The sequence below is a fragment of the Eubalaena glacialis genome, chromosome 6, assembly GCF_028564815.1.
Source record: "Eubalaena glacialis isolate mEubGla1 chromosome 6, mEubGla1.1.hap2.+ XY, whole genome shotgun sequence".
NCBI lineage: Eukaryota > Metazoa > Chordata > Mammalia > Artiodactyla > Balaenidae > Eubalaena > Eubalaena glacialis.
The window spans coordinates 114505202-114523190 of NC_083721.1; the positions used below are offsets into that span (position 1 = coordinate 114505202).

General features: G+C 34.7%; 1 protein-coding gene across 5 annotated transcripts in view; it reads right to left on the minus strand.

Annotated features, from left to right (window-relative positions):
- The window catches only part of MME (membrane metalloendopeptidase), a 292858-nt gene that overhangs the window by 220019 nt on the left and 54850 nt on the right, over window positions 1-17989 (minus strand). The gene's annotated exons all lie outside the window — the stretch shown is intronic.

Here is a 17989-nt window from a genome sequence, read left to right on the forward strand (position 1 = left end):
AATTTCAAGGTTATACAGTGTTATATCATGTGTACATATGTTCTTGATGTGAAGAAAGCATCAGTGAAAACATGAAATTACAGCTTAAAGTACTTTTCTCTGCACGAAAGTAGCCCAATGAATACCAGGATGCTATTTGTGAAGTTTTGTTTTTCCCCTATTCCTTAGACTTACCTGTTGCAAGATGCTTTTTCTTTTTTTATCTTTCTTTTATCTTAGCCCATTATTGGAACTTTTGCCATAGTCATAACTATTGCAGGTTATTTAATATTGAACATCATTATGTCTTTGCAATACTTGTTTGAGTCCATAGCTACCCCCCTGCTTTCCTCCCTTAATATTATCGTTTAAGTGTCAAGAAATTTGGGAAATAGATTCAGTGAAGAAAATCAACAGTTCCTAGACTGACCTTAAAAAATATCACTTTGCAACAACATGGATGGACTTGGAGGGTGTTACTGTTACGCTAAATAAAATAAGTCAGAGAAAGACAAATACTGTATGATATCACTTATATGTGGAACCCGCAAAATACAACATACTAGTGAGTATAACAAAAAAGAAACAGACTCACAGACATAGAGAACAAACTAGTGGTTACCGGTGGGGAGAGGGAAGGGAGGAGGTGCAACACAGGGGTAGGAGAGTAAGAGGTACAAACTATTAGGTATGAAATAAGCTACAAAGATATATTGCACAATGCAGGGAATATAGCCAATATTTTCTAATAACTATAAGTGGAGTATAACCTTTAAAAATTGTGAGTCACTAATATTGTACACCTGTAACTTAAATAATATTGTACATTAACTATACTTCAATAAAAAAAAAGAGAAAAATCACTGTCCTATTTATTCATAGACTTACCAAATACTGCTTTTCATGGGACTAACCCTTAGAAAAGTCCCATCTACTTAAAAATAGAGAGAGATTAAACAGAATTTGTTGTAAATAACTTAAAAAAACTTACTTTGGTCTTCTTCGTTAGGTAATAGACTATTTTAATCTGAATTCCTTGCCTAATAAAAGCACAATCTGTGATCCTCTTCTTTTGTAATAATTTCTCATCAAATGGTAGTGCACAAATGAAGGAGATTTGGAGTGACTTTGTTGGTTACGGTGGTTACAATGTGAAATAAATACCTCCTATAAATAATACATAAACAGGAGGAGTTTAACAAAAATTGCAATTTCCATCATGGCCAGAGAATATAGGATGAGAAGAAAAAATTTACCTTAGAATGAAATTATGAGATTGGAAGGATCTAACATGAATACTTTTTAGTAACCAAAATCAAGTTTACATTCCTGATCCATTTAGTTAAATCTAAAAAGGAACTTGACATTCTAATATGAGGAGCTGCTAGAAGAGTTTAGACATCTAACTTTCTTTAAGTAAATATTTAGATAAAAGAAAATTAATGAACATTTTTAACAGAAATTATTTTCTTGGTGACATAGAATTTAATGGAAGAAACATACTCTCTAGAAAAATAGACTAGAGGAAAATAGCTGGAGTTCTTATAAATGAAGTTCCTGACGGTAACTTTAATATAGTTTGTTAAATGTTTCCAAACAGTTACCAACAAATAGGTCTTCACATCTTTGAACTAAAACACACCAACTTATTAAGGAAACTTAAAGTAGATCCAAGCTGGTACAGCACTTCTGGGCCATGTGATCCAATGAATTAAACTTCAGTCATCACTTTCTAAACAAAGTGAAGCTGAGGTTCTTATGTGGGCAAAGTTTTCCCATCTCAATCCTGACTGCTGCTTTTGAAAGGCCTGGTGCTAGGGCCCAAGAGAATTTTGATTTGAGAATGACAGGAAATGTTTTTTCCATCTTCCAATAAAATTCAAAGCTTTTATAACATGACCACTTAGACTTTCTATAACTACTTTGTTTTAATAACTTATTTAGTACAGTTGTATAGTGGGGTAAATAATTCACAGCACAGAATGAAAAAGGGATGTGTGTGTATCTGTGTATAAAACTCTTTGTGGGGAACTTGTATGAGTAATTGGAGCCTTTTTTAAATCCCTCAGCAATGTAGTATAGATGAGTCACTTAGATGGGCATTTTGCTGTTGCTTAATTAAGGAGTATACTGTTTACAAAATTATCCTGAAAGAAAAAAGTCTTGTGGTTGAGGCCTCCACTTAACTAAAATACATATTGGTATTTTACTACCAGATTGGAAAACATCTGAGAAAGTCTCTGTCTGTAATTTTGAAGTTATTATTTTTATTTCACAGGCAAAATTTTCTTTATTTGGTATATATGTGTACGAATATGTAGCATTTAAATATGTAATATTTAAATATTTTAAAAACACCCTTGGTTGTGGAATCAGGAGACCAGTTTGACCCTCTTTCTCAAAAAAAAAAAAAAAAAATCCCTTTTAAGCTTGTGGCTTTCACTAGTACTTTTAGTATTTAGGAACTTCAATTATTTCATGAATTTTAACAGCCCATAAATGAGACCATTCAATAAATGAGTTGTAGATATTTTTTCAGATTAGAAAAATTAAGTCAATTTTACATTAAGAAACTATGGAAATGTCATAAATGCCAGAAAGACAACAGTCTTCTACAAAATTCTGTTCCCACAGCCCTGTAAGCAAAATATTTTGAGCATACAAATATACATTTCTTTATGTACTTATGTACCACATTATAAAACACACAAATAATATAAGGATATAGTATGAGGTAAAAATAAAGCAGCGCTTTCTCACACCTAAAGGAGTAAATGCAATCACTACCTATTTAAAAAATAAAGAGAAATGTAATGTAGCAGTTTCTGCTACAGCTCTGGCGAGCCTCTCTAAGGCAGGGGGGCACATGAGATGCAGTTTTTGTAGCCTAACAGGTGAAACATGGCAGCGAAGAAACAGGTGCTCCACCCACCCACAGGGTGACCTTCAACACTCACTCAAATCAGAATCACTTGTGTGTTTTTAAAAATATCGATACCTGGGCTCTAACTTCAGGGATTTTGTTTCCATTAGTCTGGTGGGGGAGGGACTAGGCATGGATATTTTAAAATCTTCCTAGGAGAGATTAGTGTACAGCTGGGGTTGAGAATCATGACCTTAGACTCAGAGTAGCTCTTTTTTTTTTTTTTTTAACATCTTTATTGGAGTATAATTGCTTTACAATGGTGTGTTACTTTCTGCTTTATAACAAAGTGAATCAGTTATACATATACATATGTTCCCATATCTCTTCCCTCTTGCGTCTCCCTCCCTCCCGTCCTCCCTATCCCACCCCTCTAGGTGGTCACAAAGCACCGAGCTGATCTCCCTGTTCAGCATAGGTCTTCTACCCTTGTGTGGGCCCCAGTGGGAGTTCCCAGCAGGAAGTGGTGCCCAACCGTAGTGCCTGGTGGGACAGTGCAGTGGTTGAGGGGACACTATAGAAGCAGTGACATGACTGCAGTGTCATGGGAAGGTATTCATTTGAATCAGGAGAAGCAACAACCATTCTTTAAGATGGTGGCCAGAAAAGGTTGTGCTGCTGAGGGTGAAGGTCAAACTGGTTTAAGAGCTCTGGTAAGTCCTCAGGAGAATGCTTCCAGGGGCTGAGACCCTAAGTCAGCAGGCAGGAACAAAGGCTATCTATTGCAGCTTAAATTAACGTCATTCCTATGTCATTAAGCCTTCCACAGCCTGAGGACGCCTAGGGAAACTCAGGTTACGGCATTAATATCGTAACAATAACCAACTTTAACAGAGAGCTTCACAACTGACAAAGCTCTTTTGTATATATTATGTTACTTGATCCACACTTCAGCCCTGGGAGGTAGTAGGGTAAATGCTATTAGTTCCATTCTATAAAGGAAAATAATGAAGTTCCGAAATGTTAAATATTTGCCTGAGGTCATACAATATTAAAGGGCAGAGCCAGAAAGCCAGCTTACTTCTCCCAGCGCTCAACTATTTTTCCCTTTTTACCATACCTTGAACTGGAAGAAGGTGCTTGGTGATACACAGATGAGGATTCCTATGAATTTGTGTCATTATTGATTTGTTTAGAAATGGGGTAAATCTCTCTTGGGGATTACTATTTTTATTCTTCACCACAGCCAGAGCTAATAATATTCAGCCATACCAGTTGTTAAAATGCTAAAGACCTCTTGCTCATTTAGTAAATAATTAATCCCTCCACCACCACAACCCCTGCCACCCCAATTCTTCCCCTGGACTCTGCTAGACCTCTCAATGATCCAGGTACTAAGGGGTTAATTCCTGGCTCAGCAAGGGCACTCCTGACCCTGGTTCCATGTTGAAAACCAGCGTGAGTGCCTGGGCTATTAAATCTGAGGTTGTTAAATATTAGAAATATTACCCTTCCTCATAGGCATTCATTTTCAAATCCAGGTGTCTTACAAATTAATTTCATTGATAATAATAGGGCCTAGGGAATGGATCAGCAAAGCATTGATCCATATATCTCTCCAACAATTCATTCAATCTGTGGTCAAGTTCTTTGGATTCTGCTTCCTAAAAATATATTCTCTCTGTCTCCTCCTCTACGCTAATCAGCACTGACTTAATTCAGATTTTCACCACCCTTCACTGACTCTTGCTACAGAGTCCCTGTTCCTTATCTAACCCTCTCCAATTTGTAATATTCAAATCTGATGGTGTTCCTACCATTTTAGACTTTATCAAATGTTGCCCTTTATTAATAGGGTTTTTTCCTAGACTTTATTGAGTTATAATTAACATTACAATTGTGTAGGTTTAATGTGTACAGTGTGATGATTTGATACACATATGTATTACAAAATGACTACCACAATAAGGTTAGTTAACACATCACCTCACCTGATTACCTTTCTTTTCTGGCGATAACATTTAAAATCTACTCTCTTAGCAATTTTCAATTACACAATACAGTATAGTCACCATGCTGTGCATTAGATTCCTGGAACTTATCTATCTTATAACTAGAACTTTGTATCCTTTGATTAACATCTCCCCATTTCTCCCGCCCCCCAGCCCCTGGCAACCACCATTCTACTCTCTATTGCTATGAGATCATAGGGTTTAGTTTAAACTTCTGACCTGGGATACAAGGTCCTCTACTCTGGTTCATGCTCTCCTCTTCAGCTTGACAGCTCACTGAACACAATTCTTCTTGTATCTGATGCTCACAGCACAGCAAAATACCCCAGGTTCTCCAAACGTTCCATACTGCTGTTTCCTACCACTGTGCCCTGACTTATGTGACTCTCCTTCATGGGCCCACACAACCTATACTTCCTGATGAAAACCAGAATTTTCTCTAGGTTTAATTCAAGCCTCACCTTCTCCATTGACCAGCATCCTGACTCCTTGTGGCCCCACCCAATTGTCAGCCCCTCCTTTATGAACCCATATATATACTTCTAGCATAGCACCTACAAAGCTTTACTACATTTGTTGTTTTGGTAGCCCTCTCTTCCTTTTAGACTGTATATGCTCCTTGAGGGTATGCATCATGTCTTATCAGTCTTGTCACCAGCACCTAAAACAGTGTCTGAATACAAAGTATTTAATACGTGCTTACTAAACAAATACCTTAATTCATTAACTCCTGATATGATTCAGGGACTTTCGCCCAGATATAGTCTAGAGCTTCTGAATAAAAAAAAAAAAAATCAGGTTAAAAGATCTGACAAAAGATTTCTTGAGCTTCTGTTTCAAATCTATGATAATGATATATCTATAAATGTCAGCTGCCAGACACTGCTAAATGTTTCTCAAAGCAGTAGGAGTCCTGAAACCAGAAGTGTATGCCAACTACCAAACTATAAATAAGTATCTGCATATTGCAATTAATAGCTTATTTGGGGGTGAATAATCTCTATAAGAATGGAGACATCATTTTCAATCAGTAAAGGACTAACACTAAGTTCTGGCAACTTTCTCTTTTATGTAGAAAAGGATTTTAAGCATTATTTGGATACTTAAATAGTTAGAAACACATTAATTTTAGCCATTGTTTGGGTATAAGCCTGTGTCATAACTGGCCTAATCTTTTTTTTTTCCCCCAGGATCTGATCTGTAAGGACAATTGCCAAATGGAATTGTGGCTCCATTTGGAGCCAAGATTCTCCACTCACCAAGATTCTGTGAAAAGCCACACAGTAAGAGGAACAAAGGGAAAAATATAAACATTTTCCTACTTCTTTAAGTGAGGTAAGAAATTCCCATTTTAGAAATTAAAAAGAAAAAATGCCCCTCAGTTTATAAGTGCTTGGCTAAACATGTAAATCATAAGCATTTTATGGTTTGTTTTTGAATACTCTTAATTGCTAAGATGTAAACTAAGAGACATTTCAATAGTCTCTTCATTATTTATCCTATCTTATAACCTTGAAGGAAACAGACTGTCCTGAAGCATGAACAATTTTAAGTGAGCTAATATAAGTTAATATTTCCCTAATGGATTTTGGAGTTAAGGGCAATGCTCCAGATTGCTTTTAAAGAAGTTGGAATAAGCATTTCTAGTATCTTATCCACAGTATAAGGAATCAAGATGTGTTCATTTCCAACCCTTCCATGGTATGCACTGAAATAATCATATAACTTCTCTTAACCTCAAAGTGCAAACAAGAAATTATATGTCAAGTCATGTGGAAGGCCGCATGTATGCAAGAGGTGTGTACATATAAACACATCTAAGTTTGATAGTATAATATGGCTTTTAATGTCTCGTCAGAACAATAAAGAAGCATTGAGTAAGAATACATTAAAAAACATAAATATATATTTACTTTTTATCTAAAAAGCATAACCCTATTTTCTATAAGTTCTAAGAAACTCCACATAATTTCAAGGTTTTTAGAATGGCGTATCCTTTCCTGTACTGTGTTACTTAGATGAACAAGGTAATTGGTGAGGTTAGAGAAGGGGAGAACACAGGACTGGAACTTTTATTGTTTGCCAGCAGGGAGATAGTTCAGAGGGAGTTTTGTTAGGAACTTGGGCAAAGTAAGGGTGTCTCTAGTTTAAAGGATTCTCATGTTTGATATTTTGACTGTGTTTCCCATACTAATTTCTGTATCTGCTCAAGGCTGACTCCAAAGTCATCTGGTTGGTACTTTGGTTTCAGAGACTCTCCCTCAAATGTAGCCTAGAACTTCTGAATTAAAAAAAAAAAATCTGGTTAAAAGATCTGACAAAAGGCTTTCTCCTACTTTGTGACTTGATTTATATAGTGCATTGGAATTAAGTCACATTTATTTATAATCTGCTGAGCACTGTTAATTAGAAGAACTAAAGTTATATGAAATTGGAACTATTTTGAAAATTCCAGGATATATGCAAGCATATCTTTTTCAATCATCTTCTCAACACTTTGAAAAGTCCTGTTCAGGCTTTAGATTATATTGTTGCTGGTTTTCTCCCCACCTAATAAAATATGAAAATCCTCTCTTTTCTTTCTTGTAGATCCTCTTCCCCTTTAGTGTTTGATAATACTAGATGGAAACCAATAAACTAAATTGTAAAAGGCAAAAGTTTATCCACTTCCCCTACTGTTGAAACTTTATTGAAAATACTGACATCCTTTGGTTTGAGATGGGAAATTATTGCAAGAGCCACAAATTATAATACCTATTCAGTTTTAATTTTAAAATACTTGAATTTGGAAGCAAAGAACAAGTTTTCTGCTAGCAATTCTATTAACTTCAACTATCCTATCTATCTGAAGTGGTGTTTTTCAGATACAAAGTAGGTTGGGCATATCACACGTCTAGGATTCTTAGTCCTGATTCTGATATTTGCTTTAATGCTGTATGATCCTAGGTAACCTCTCTGAGCCTCAGTTTTCTCATTTGTAAAACAGGAATAATAATATACACCCAGTTTCCCTGCATAACACACATGCAGTTGAGAGGGTCACTTTAGTGGAGGCACATGAAAGCACTTTGATAGCTGAAGACATTGCAGATCCACTGATGAACCAGCAGGAGGCTTGGTCCAGCGCCTGGCTGAAACATGGTGTCTTTACATCCTTGCCGCTTCAGCTCACAGGTTCTTGCAGAGTTTGAATTAGAAGCTGTTTTTGTCCATGTCCTTTCACCAGCTCGGGAGCCTCGTTCCAGCCTCTTGCTTGAGGAGCAAGTATTACTGTTGCCTTCTTGCATTGGTTTGAGTACAATATTTCTGTTGCCTTATAGCATCGGTCTGTTTACTCGGCCTTGGCTAAACTCCTGACTACAATTGTCTCCTTCTGGCTTTGTCCCTGCTCTTTGTTTTGCATTTCTGTCCAGTAAAAATGCTGATCTTGTTTTTGAGGTGGGCTATGATTTTTTGGTCTCTGTTACCAGTCTGTATGTATTTGTAGTAGAGAATATGCATCAAAGCCTGAAATTATGCAGCTAACTTGACTGGAAGGTTTCCTTGGTACAAGTGTTTTATAAACTGTCAAGTTCAATCAGATATAAGATGATGTGTTTAAGAAAGAAAACCTGAGTTTCATTATTTTCTGAACGCCACCTGGCATCACTGAGAATATTTGACAGTTCAATGATTAAGTCGCTTCCATAGCGACAAAGATCAGTAATGCTCAAAGTGTGGTCCTCGAACTGGGCTTGTCTGCAAAATGTTACTGGTCTGGGGTAAGATAAGTTCAGAATGTGAGAGTCAGCACTGGGAAACGTTTAGAGCAATTTGAAAAAGTAATTTTACATTTGTTGTATCTAACAATGTAAAGAATGAGCTTATATTTTTGTTCTTTTAATCTCATTTTTCTTATACTTTACAAAATATCTATTTATGATGGATTAGAAATTAAAACAACTAGGCCCTTTACCACAGATAGTTTGAGAAGTACTGTTTGAAACTGTTACTGATGCTTATTATATTTCATCAAATATAAGATCCCATCAATTTAATTTGTGCTATTATTTTATATATCAGAAAAGAAGAAAGCAATGCTGCCAATTTATATGCCTTGTCTATATATCACTTAGATTTTTAATATTTACTGAAAGAGCTCTTCTTGACTTGTAACAATTTTTAAAAGTCACAGATTTCTTTTCTTAAGTATAAAAAGGAAAATATTAATACACTAAATTAATGAAGGTATTTCTTAAACTTCTTCATGTTCTGAGTCCAATATTTCTGAACCAGCTTTTAGCTAGTGTTGTTGATGTCTGTGTTTTCCACACAATACTGTGGAATATTGTGGTTTTCCACATAGTATTGCCCAATACAGTATTGCCCAACACAAAGATTTTTTTAAAGATTTCTCCAATATAATTTGCAGGTTTTCCCTCACAAACTACCAACCTTACTAGAAGGTGTCTATGGACAGTTGCATGTATTTCAGGAACAAACTATATTATAACATTTTTATACTTTTTTTTAGCCTTTCTTAGATCCTATAAAGAACTTGATGTATGAAAACATGGAACTGTGACTATCCCTTCAAAGATGAATATCTGCTTCTTCAGTATCAAATATATACCCAAGTGCTCTGTTTCCATGCCTTCCTGCAGACACAATAACTTCTTTGTTTTAATGCTGAGGTACGCAGTAATCTTTTAATAGATGTTTATTATGGCAATTAAACTCAACACATATAGTATTAACCAGGCATTTAACTCAATGATGGGAATTTGAAAGCTAGGAAAGGACTGAGCTATAGAATGCAAGGCCTGACTGACTGTGATTGTGATTTACAATCTCAGATTGTAAAATGTATCCTAAGAGATGTTAAAACGTGAAAAAAAGTGTCTTTAAATAGATGAAATATGGTAATATGGATTTAAAGACTTTTAAGAGAGAGCTATCATTTTACTGGAATAATTTAGAAACATGTGGGTTCATGATTAATATGTATTCCTAGGAGAAGCACTAAGGTTGTTTAATGCATCTAAATTATATTAATTGAATTTAAAGGAGCATCTGTATGGAGACTAGCATTTCATTGATTAATTCAACTAGCCTACTACAGAGTTTACTAAATATCTAAGTGATTTAATTTATTGAACTACTTACTCCAAAGACAGAGTATATCTAGCACTCCATAACAAACACTCAGCACTTACTGTGTGTAAGGTGTTTCCCCATTTGTAAGACTAGGCATCAGGGCACGGAGAGGTTAGTAAGTCTCGGGGCCAGCACTCAAACCTATACGTGTGGCTCAAGTGTCCAAAGTTTGAGCTGTTAACTTATGCTATGCTGCTTTTCAACAAGTAAAGTTATTTTGGCTACATTTCTAGTTTTCAAAAGATCCCGCAGTTGATTAAAAAAATAATTCCCTAAAACTTTCCAGATCATGAAAGCATGTAATGGGGGAAAAAGACAACTCTGAATTTAAACAAACCACCCCACTGAGCCAGTCAAGGTCTTGAGTATGAGTAGAACCAGCTGAAGAAAATGTGGCCCAATCAGACCCTTTATCAAGTCTGGGTAATACATGCCCTTGGCAAACAAACACAATCAGAACAAAAATTTCCAGTACCACTTTCCCGTACAACTGAAAGGAAAAAATGTTGACAGGGACTATGGAAATGTGATGACTAGTAATTATTCAGTTGAAGGGGAATATAAACTGGGACTTACATAGAATTTGGATGCCAAACAAAACTATTACAATGAAATTCTAGGAGGCCAAATGTAAACCAAAACTGTCCAGGCTACAGCGTTTCCCCACTATTGTATATACAATGGTGAAACTGAATCTCCAAGGAGGACAAAGCAAATAATGTCATCAGCTATTTCTCAGAGTGAAATCCTAATAAAAATGAAACTGAGTCTGTTAAAACTCAATTGTCTGAAGTAGATGCATTTCCTCTTGTTAGAGAATTTAAATAGATTTTTCCTTACTCAAAATACAGAGCATAAAGATATCCACTGGCCAAATATGAATGAATCTTAGACTTCTCTGAAGACCTTTATTTAAGAAATACAATGCAAAAAATACTTAAACAACAGGGAATTTACATGTCATAAAAGGATGCAGTTATATTTTATAGAGAATTTAGTTTCCCATGAGTTAAATTTCTTTCCAAATCATTGTTTGACTAAACAGTTGGGTTCTAAGAAACTTGAAAGTAAAGTGTAGGTAATGGTCAAGTAAAGATGAATAAAATAAATGAATAGAAAACCAGTACTGGAAATGATGACATAAATCAATACCAAAGATTTTCTTTTACCAAATTGTTTAAACTAAGACACACCTTTTTCACTTATACCAGTACTGCTTTTTAAAAACCCTTGCATTGTTTAGGAAAAAAACCACCACCATAATATATTAAAAGACAACCCATTCTGGCTGGAAGGTAAAATTACAACTTTAATTTGTATTTAAAAACATTTGGTGATCAAAAGGTACAAACTTCCAGTTATAAATAAGTCCAGGGGATGTAATGTATAGCATGATGACTATAGTTAACAATAATGTACTGTATGTTTGAAAGTGGCTGAGAGTAAATGTTAAACATTTTCATCACTAGAAAAAAATATTTGTACCTACGTGTGGTGATGGATGTAAAAATAAACTTATTGTGGTAATCATTTCACAGTATACACATATATCAAACCATTATGTTGTATGACTGAAGCTAATACAATGTTATAGATCAATTATACCTCAAATAAAAATTTTTTCCTAAAACTTAGAACTTCAAACAACTAAAATTTTTTGAAATGTATATTACATTTATATACATATTATGAAACGTATTTAAATCTATAAAATTAAGACATTATGCTTTATTAGTTTTTATAACTTGGATTGGCCCAGGAGCCCTCACTTGGTCAATGTGGCAGAGTGTGGGAGCCTTCCTACCAGAAGGATGAGTTCCACACTGTGATGGTGAATTTTACTTGTTGGCTTGGCAGGGTCAAGGTGCCAGATATTTGGTCAAACACTCTTCCAGATATTTCTGTGAAGGTGTTTTTTGTTTTTATGTTTTATTTTTAATTGAAACATAGTTGATTTACAATATTATATTAGTTTCAGGAGCACAACATAGTGATTCAATATTTGTATAGATTATACTCCATTTAAAGTTAGTATAAAATAATTGGCTATATTCCCTGTGCTGTACATTACATCCTTGTACCTTATTTATTTTACATATTTATAGTAATTTGTACCTCTTAATTCCCTTCACCTGTCTTCTCCCTACATCCACCCCACTCTCCACTGGTAACCACCCTAGTATGTTCTCTGTATCTGTGAGTCGGTTTCTGTTTTCTTATATTCATTTGTTTATTTTTTAGATTCCACGTATAAGTGAAAACATATAGTATTTGTCTTCTCTGTTTGACTTATTTCACTGAGCATAATACTCTCCAGGTCCAATCATATATATACCACATCTTCTTTATCCATTCATCTGTTGATGGACACTTAGGTTGCTTCCATATCTTGGCTATTGCAAATAATGCGGCTATGAACACTGGTGTGCATATATCTTTTCAACTAAGTGGTTTCATTTTCTTCAGATATATACCCAGGAGTGGAATTGCTGGATTGCATGACAGTTCTGTTTTTAATTTTTTGAGGAACCTCCATACTGTTTTCCACAGTGGCTGCACCAATTTACATTCCCACCAATTGTGCACAAGGGTTCCCTTTCTCCACATCCCCACCAACACATCTTTTGTTGTCTTTTTGACAATAGCCATTCTGCCAGCTGTGAGGTGATATCTTATTGTGGCTTTGACTTTCTTTTCCCTGATGATTAGCGATGTTGAACATTTTTTCATGTGCCTATTGGCCATCTGGATCTTCTTTGGAGAAATGCCTATTCAGGTCTTCTGCCTATTTTTTAATTGGGTTATTTGTCTTTTGGATGCTGAGTTGCATGTGTTCCTTATATATTTTCAATATTAGCCCCTGATCAGACATATCCTTTGCAAATATCTTCTCCTGCTCAGTAGGTTGTCTTTTTGTTTTGCTGATGGTTTCCTTTGCTGTGCAAAAGATTTTAAGTTTGATTAGGTCCCATTTGCTTATTTTTGCTTTTGCTTCCCTTGCCTGAAAAGGCAGACTCAAAGATATATGGCTAAGACCTATGTTAAAGAGCATACTGCCTGTTCTCTTCTAGGAGGTTTATGGTTTCCAGTCTTACATTTAGGTCTTTAATTCATTTTGAGTTTATTTTTGTATATGATATGAGAAAATATGCTAATTTCATTCTTTTATATTTAGCTCTTCAGTTTTCCCAACACCACTTTTTGAAGACATTATCTTTTCCCCATTGTATATTCTTGCCACCTTTGTCATAGATTAGTTGAGCATATGTGAATGGGTTTATTTCTGGTGCTCTTTATCCTGTTCCACTGATAAGTGTCTATTTTTGTGCAGTACCTACTGCTTTGATTACTGTAGCTTTGTAGTATAGTCTGAAGCCAGGGAGCATGATACCTCCAGCTTTGTTCTTTTTTCTCAAGATTGCTTTGGCTATTTAGGGTCTTTGGTAGTTCCATACAAATTTTAGAATTAGTTGTTCTAATTCTGTGGAAAATGTCATGAGTATTTTGACAAGGATTGCATTAAGTCTGTAGATTGCTTTTGGTAGTATGGACATTTTAACAATATTAATTCTTCCCATCATGAACATGGGCTATCTTTCCATTCGTTTGTATCATTTTCAATTTCCCTCATCAATGTTTTATAGTTTACAGAGTATAGGTCTTTCATGTCCTTGGTTAAGTTTATTCCTAGCTATTTTATTCATTTTGATGAGATTGTGAATGGGATTGTTTTCTTGCTTTTTCTTTCTGATAGTTCATTATTAGTGTACAGAAGAGCAGCAGAATTCTGTATATTAATCTTGTATCCTGTAACTTTACTAATTCACTTATTAGTTCTAATTGTTTCTTTGTGGAGACCTTAAGAGTTTTCTATATATAGTATCAGGACATCTGCAAATAGTGACGGTTTTACTTTTTTTCTTACAATTTTGATGACTTTTATTTCTCTTTCTTCTCTGATTGATTTGGCTAGGACTTCCAATACTATGTTAAATAGAAATGGTGAGAGTGGGCATCTTTGTCTTGTTCCTGATCTTAGAGGAATAGTTTTCAGCTTTTCATCATTAAGTATGATGTTAACCGTGGGTTTGTCATAAATGGCCTTTATTATGTAGAGATAGGTTCTCTCTATGTTAAATTTATTGAGAGTTTTTAACATGACTGGATGTTTAATTTTGTCAGATGTTTTCTGCATCTATTGAGATGATCATGTGATTTTTATCCTTTGTTTTGTTAATGTGGTGTATCACATTGATTGATTTGTAGATACTGAACTATCCTTGCATCCCTGGGATAAATCCCACTTGATTATAGTGTATGATTCTTTTAGTGTATTACTGAATTCAGTTTACTAATACTTTGTTGAGGATTTTTGCATCTATGTTCATCACATATATTCGCCTGTAATTTTTTTTGTTTTTTTTTGATAGTGTCCTTGGTTTTGGTATCAGTGTAATGGTGGCCTCATAGAATGAATTTGGAAGTGTTTCCTCCTCTTCAATTTTTTGGAATGGTTTGAGAAGGTTAGGTATTAACTTTCTTCATGTATTTGGTAGAATTCCCCTGTGAAGCCATCCAGTCCTGGAACTTTGTTTGTTGGGAGTTTTTTGATTACTGATTCAATTTCAATACTAGTCATCAGTCTGTTCAGATTATATAGTTCTTCCTGATTCAGTCTTGGAAGATCACTTTTTTTTCTAGGAATTTATCCGTTTCTTCTAGGTTGCCCAATTTGTTGGCATATAAATGTTCAGAGTATTCTCTTATTATTGTTTGTATTTCTGTGATATCTGTTGTTATTTCTCCTTTTTCAATTCTGATTTTACTGATTTGGACCCTCTTTTTTTCTTGATGAGTTTGGATAAAACCTTATCAATTTTATTCATCTTTTCAAGAAACCAGCTCTTGGTTTCATTGGTCTTTGTTTTGTTTTGTTTTCTTTTGTTTTTGAGTTTTTTTTTGGGGGGTTGCTATTTTGTTTCCACTCTGATCTTTATTATTTTGCTGACTTTGGGCTTGGTTTGTTCTTCTTCTTCTAGTTCCTTTAGATGGTAGATTCAGTTGTTTATTTGAGAATGTTTCTCTTTCTTTGTTAGGCCTGTATCTCTATAAACTTATCTCTTAGAACTGCTTTTGCTGTGTCCCGTACATTTTGGAAAGTTGTGCTTTTATTTTAATGTGTATCAAGGTATTTTCTGATTTCTCCTTTGATTTCTTCATTGATCTACTGGTTTTTTTGTAGCGTGTTCTTTAGTCTCCTTATATTTGTGTTTTATCCATTTTTCTTCCTGTAATTGATTTCTAGTTTCATACTGTTGTGATCTTAAACTGCTTGATACAATTTTTATCTTCTTAAATTTGTTGAGACTTGCTTTGTGGCCTACCATGTTATCTATCCTGGAGAATGTTCCGTGTGCACTTGAAAATAATGTGTATTCTGCTATTTTTAGATGGAACGCACTGTATATATCTATTAAATCAACTGGTCTTATGTGTCATTTAAAATTTCAGGGACTGAAACTACCCCACCTCACCCCTACCAAGCAAGAGGAGATTCTGCCAGCAGACTGCCTTTGGACTCAAGCTGCAACTCTTCTCTTGGTCTCTAGCCTGAATCCCTATCTCGGAGATTTTGAGTTTACCAAGCCTATACAATTGCTTGAGTTAAATCTGTTGTTTTTAATCTGGATCTGGTTAAACAGGTACGTCTAGTGTATGAAAGCTCATTGAGCTGGGCTCTATAAAGAGTCACTTCTCTATATGTTCATTAAACTTCATTAAAAAGTTAACAAAAATGGCTTCAAACCTGGGAAATGTGTCCCTATACAAATTATAATAGCAGAAATGAAGCTAATTGTTATATAAACCAGTTGTAACTATAAAAGTGAGAACATTGGGAGCAATCACTTTATAATCACCAAAGACATAGGTTAGGACTTCAGATTGCATAGAAATTTTGCGTTATGTTCATGAGGGATATTAGTATGTAGCTTTCCTGAAGTGTCTTTTCAGATTTTGTTTTTAGGGTAGTGCTGAAATCATAGAATAAGTTGGGAAGTATTTTTTTCTTTTCAATTTTCTCAAAGACTTTGTTTAGGGTTGGTAACATTTCTTCCTTCAATGTTTGGGAGAATTCCTTTTATAGGAAGGTTTCTAACTATAAACTCAATATTTTAATAGATATTGGGTTATTCCAGTTATCAACTCTTTGAGTGAGGGTTGGTAGACTTTCAATTATTTTTTTCCTTTTCATCTAAGTTAAGTTTATTGGCATAACGTTGTTCATAACATTCCTTTATTATCCTTTTTGTATCCTTTAATATCCTTTAAGTATGTGTAGGATATGTAGTGATGTTGCCTTTCTCATTTCTGGTATTGGTAATTTATGTCTTTGTTTTTTCTGACCAGTCAGACTGATCAGATTTGCTAGAGATTTATCAGTTTTACTGATCTTCATAAAGAATGAGGTTTTGATTTCATTAATTTTCTCTATTATTCTTTATGGATTTTACTGATTTTGGCTTTGATCATTTCCTTTCTTCTGCTTAATTTGAGTTTTTTGTTTGTTTTGTTTTTTTGTTTGTTTGGTTTTTGGGTTTTTTTGGTGGTGTGTGTGTGTATGTGTGTGGTTTTTTTTTTTTTGGCTGTGTTGGGTCTTTGTTGCTGTGCAAGGGCTTTCTCTAGTCGCGGCAAGCAGGGGCTACTCTTCGTTGCAGTGTGCGGGCTTCTCACTGCGGTGGCTTCTCTTGTTGTGGAGCACAGGCTCTAGGTGCGTGGGCTTCAGTAGTTGTAGCATGCAGGCTTAGTAGTTATGGCTCGCCGGCTCCAGAGTGCAGGCTCAGTGGTTGTGGTGCATGGGTTTAGTTGCTCCGTGGCATGTGGGATCTTCCTGGACCAGGGATCAAACCAGTGTCCCCTGCATTGGCAGGTGGATTCTTAACCACTGTGCCACCAGGGAAGTCCTTAATTTGAGTTTAATTTACTTTTCTTAATGTAGAAATTGAAGTTATTAATTTGTTCCCTTTTTTCTTTTCAAATATGGCCATTGCTGCTATAATTTCCCCCTAAGTATTGCTTTAGCTGTATCCCACATTTTCATTCAGTTTAAAGTATTTTCTGTTTTTTAAAACATTTCTTCTTTGACTTCTGGGCTATTTTGAAGTATTTTTTCAGATATCTTTCTATTATTGATTCTAATTTAACTCCATCATGGCTACACAACATATTTTGTATAACATGAATCCTTCCAAGTTTAATAAAACTTGTTTTTTGCCCTGAATATGATTTACTTTTGGTGAATCCTTAATGTGCAGTTGAAAAAATGTGTATTTTGTTGTTTCTGGGTGGAATAGTCTATAATTTTTAATTAGATCAATTTGGCTGATAGTGTTATTCAAGTGTTATTGATTTGCTATTCAAATCAATATATTGTTATTGATTTTCTGTCTACTTGTTCTATAAATTATTGAGTGGTGTGTTGAAAACTCCATCTATAATTGTGGGTTTGTCTATTTTTCTTCACAGACTTATCAGTTTTTCTTCATGTAATTTGCAGCTCTGTTATTAGGCATGAAACCATTTAGAATTCTATGTCCTTTGAATGAATTGAGTCCTTTATCATTTATTAAATGGACCTCTTTATCCTTGATAATATCCTTTGCTCTAAAATCTATACTAATATTTGTGATTAATGCTTGCATAGTATATCTTTTCCCACCTTTAGCTTTGGCCTATTTGTGTTTTTATATTTAAAGTAGGTTTCTTCTAAGCAGCATATATTTGGGTCTTGCTCTTTTTTAAAATCCAATTTTTAAATTGGAGTACTTTGATCATTAATAATTAATGTGATTATAGGTATAGTTGAGTGCAAATCTACCATCTTATTATTTGTTTTCTATTTTTCCATACGTTCTTTGTTCCCCTTTATTGCTTTTTCTGACTTCTTTTGGATTAAGTATTTTTTATTATTTCATTTTATCTCTTTCACTGGCTTAGTTAT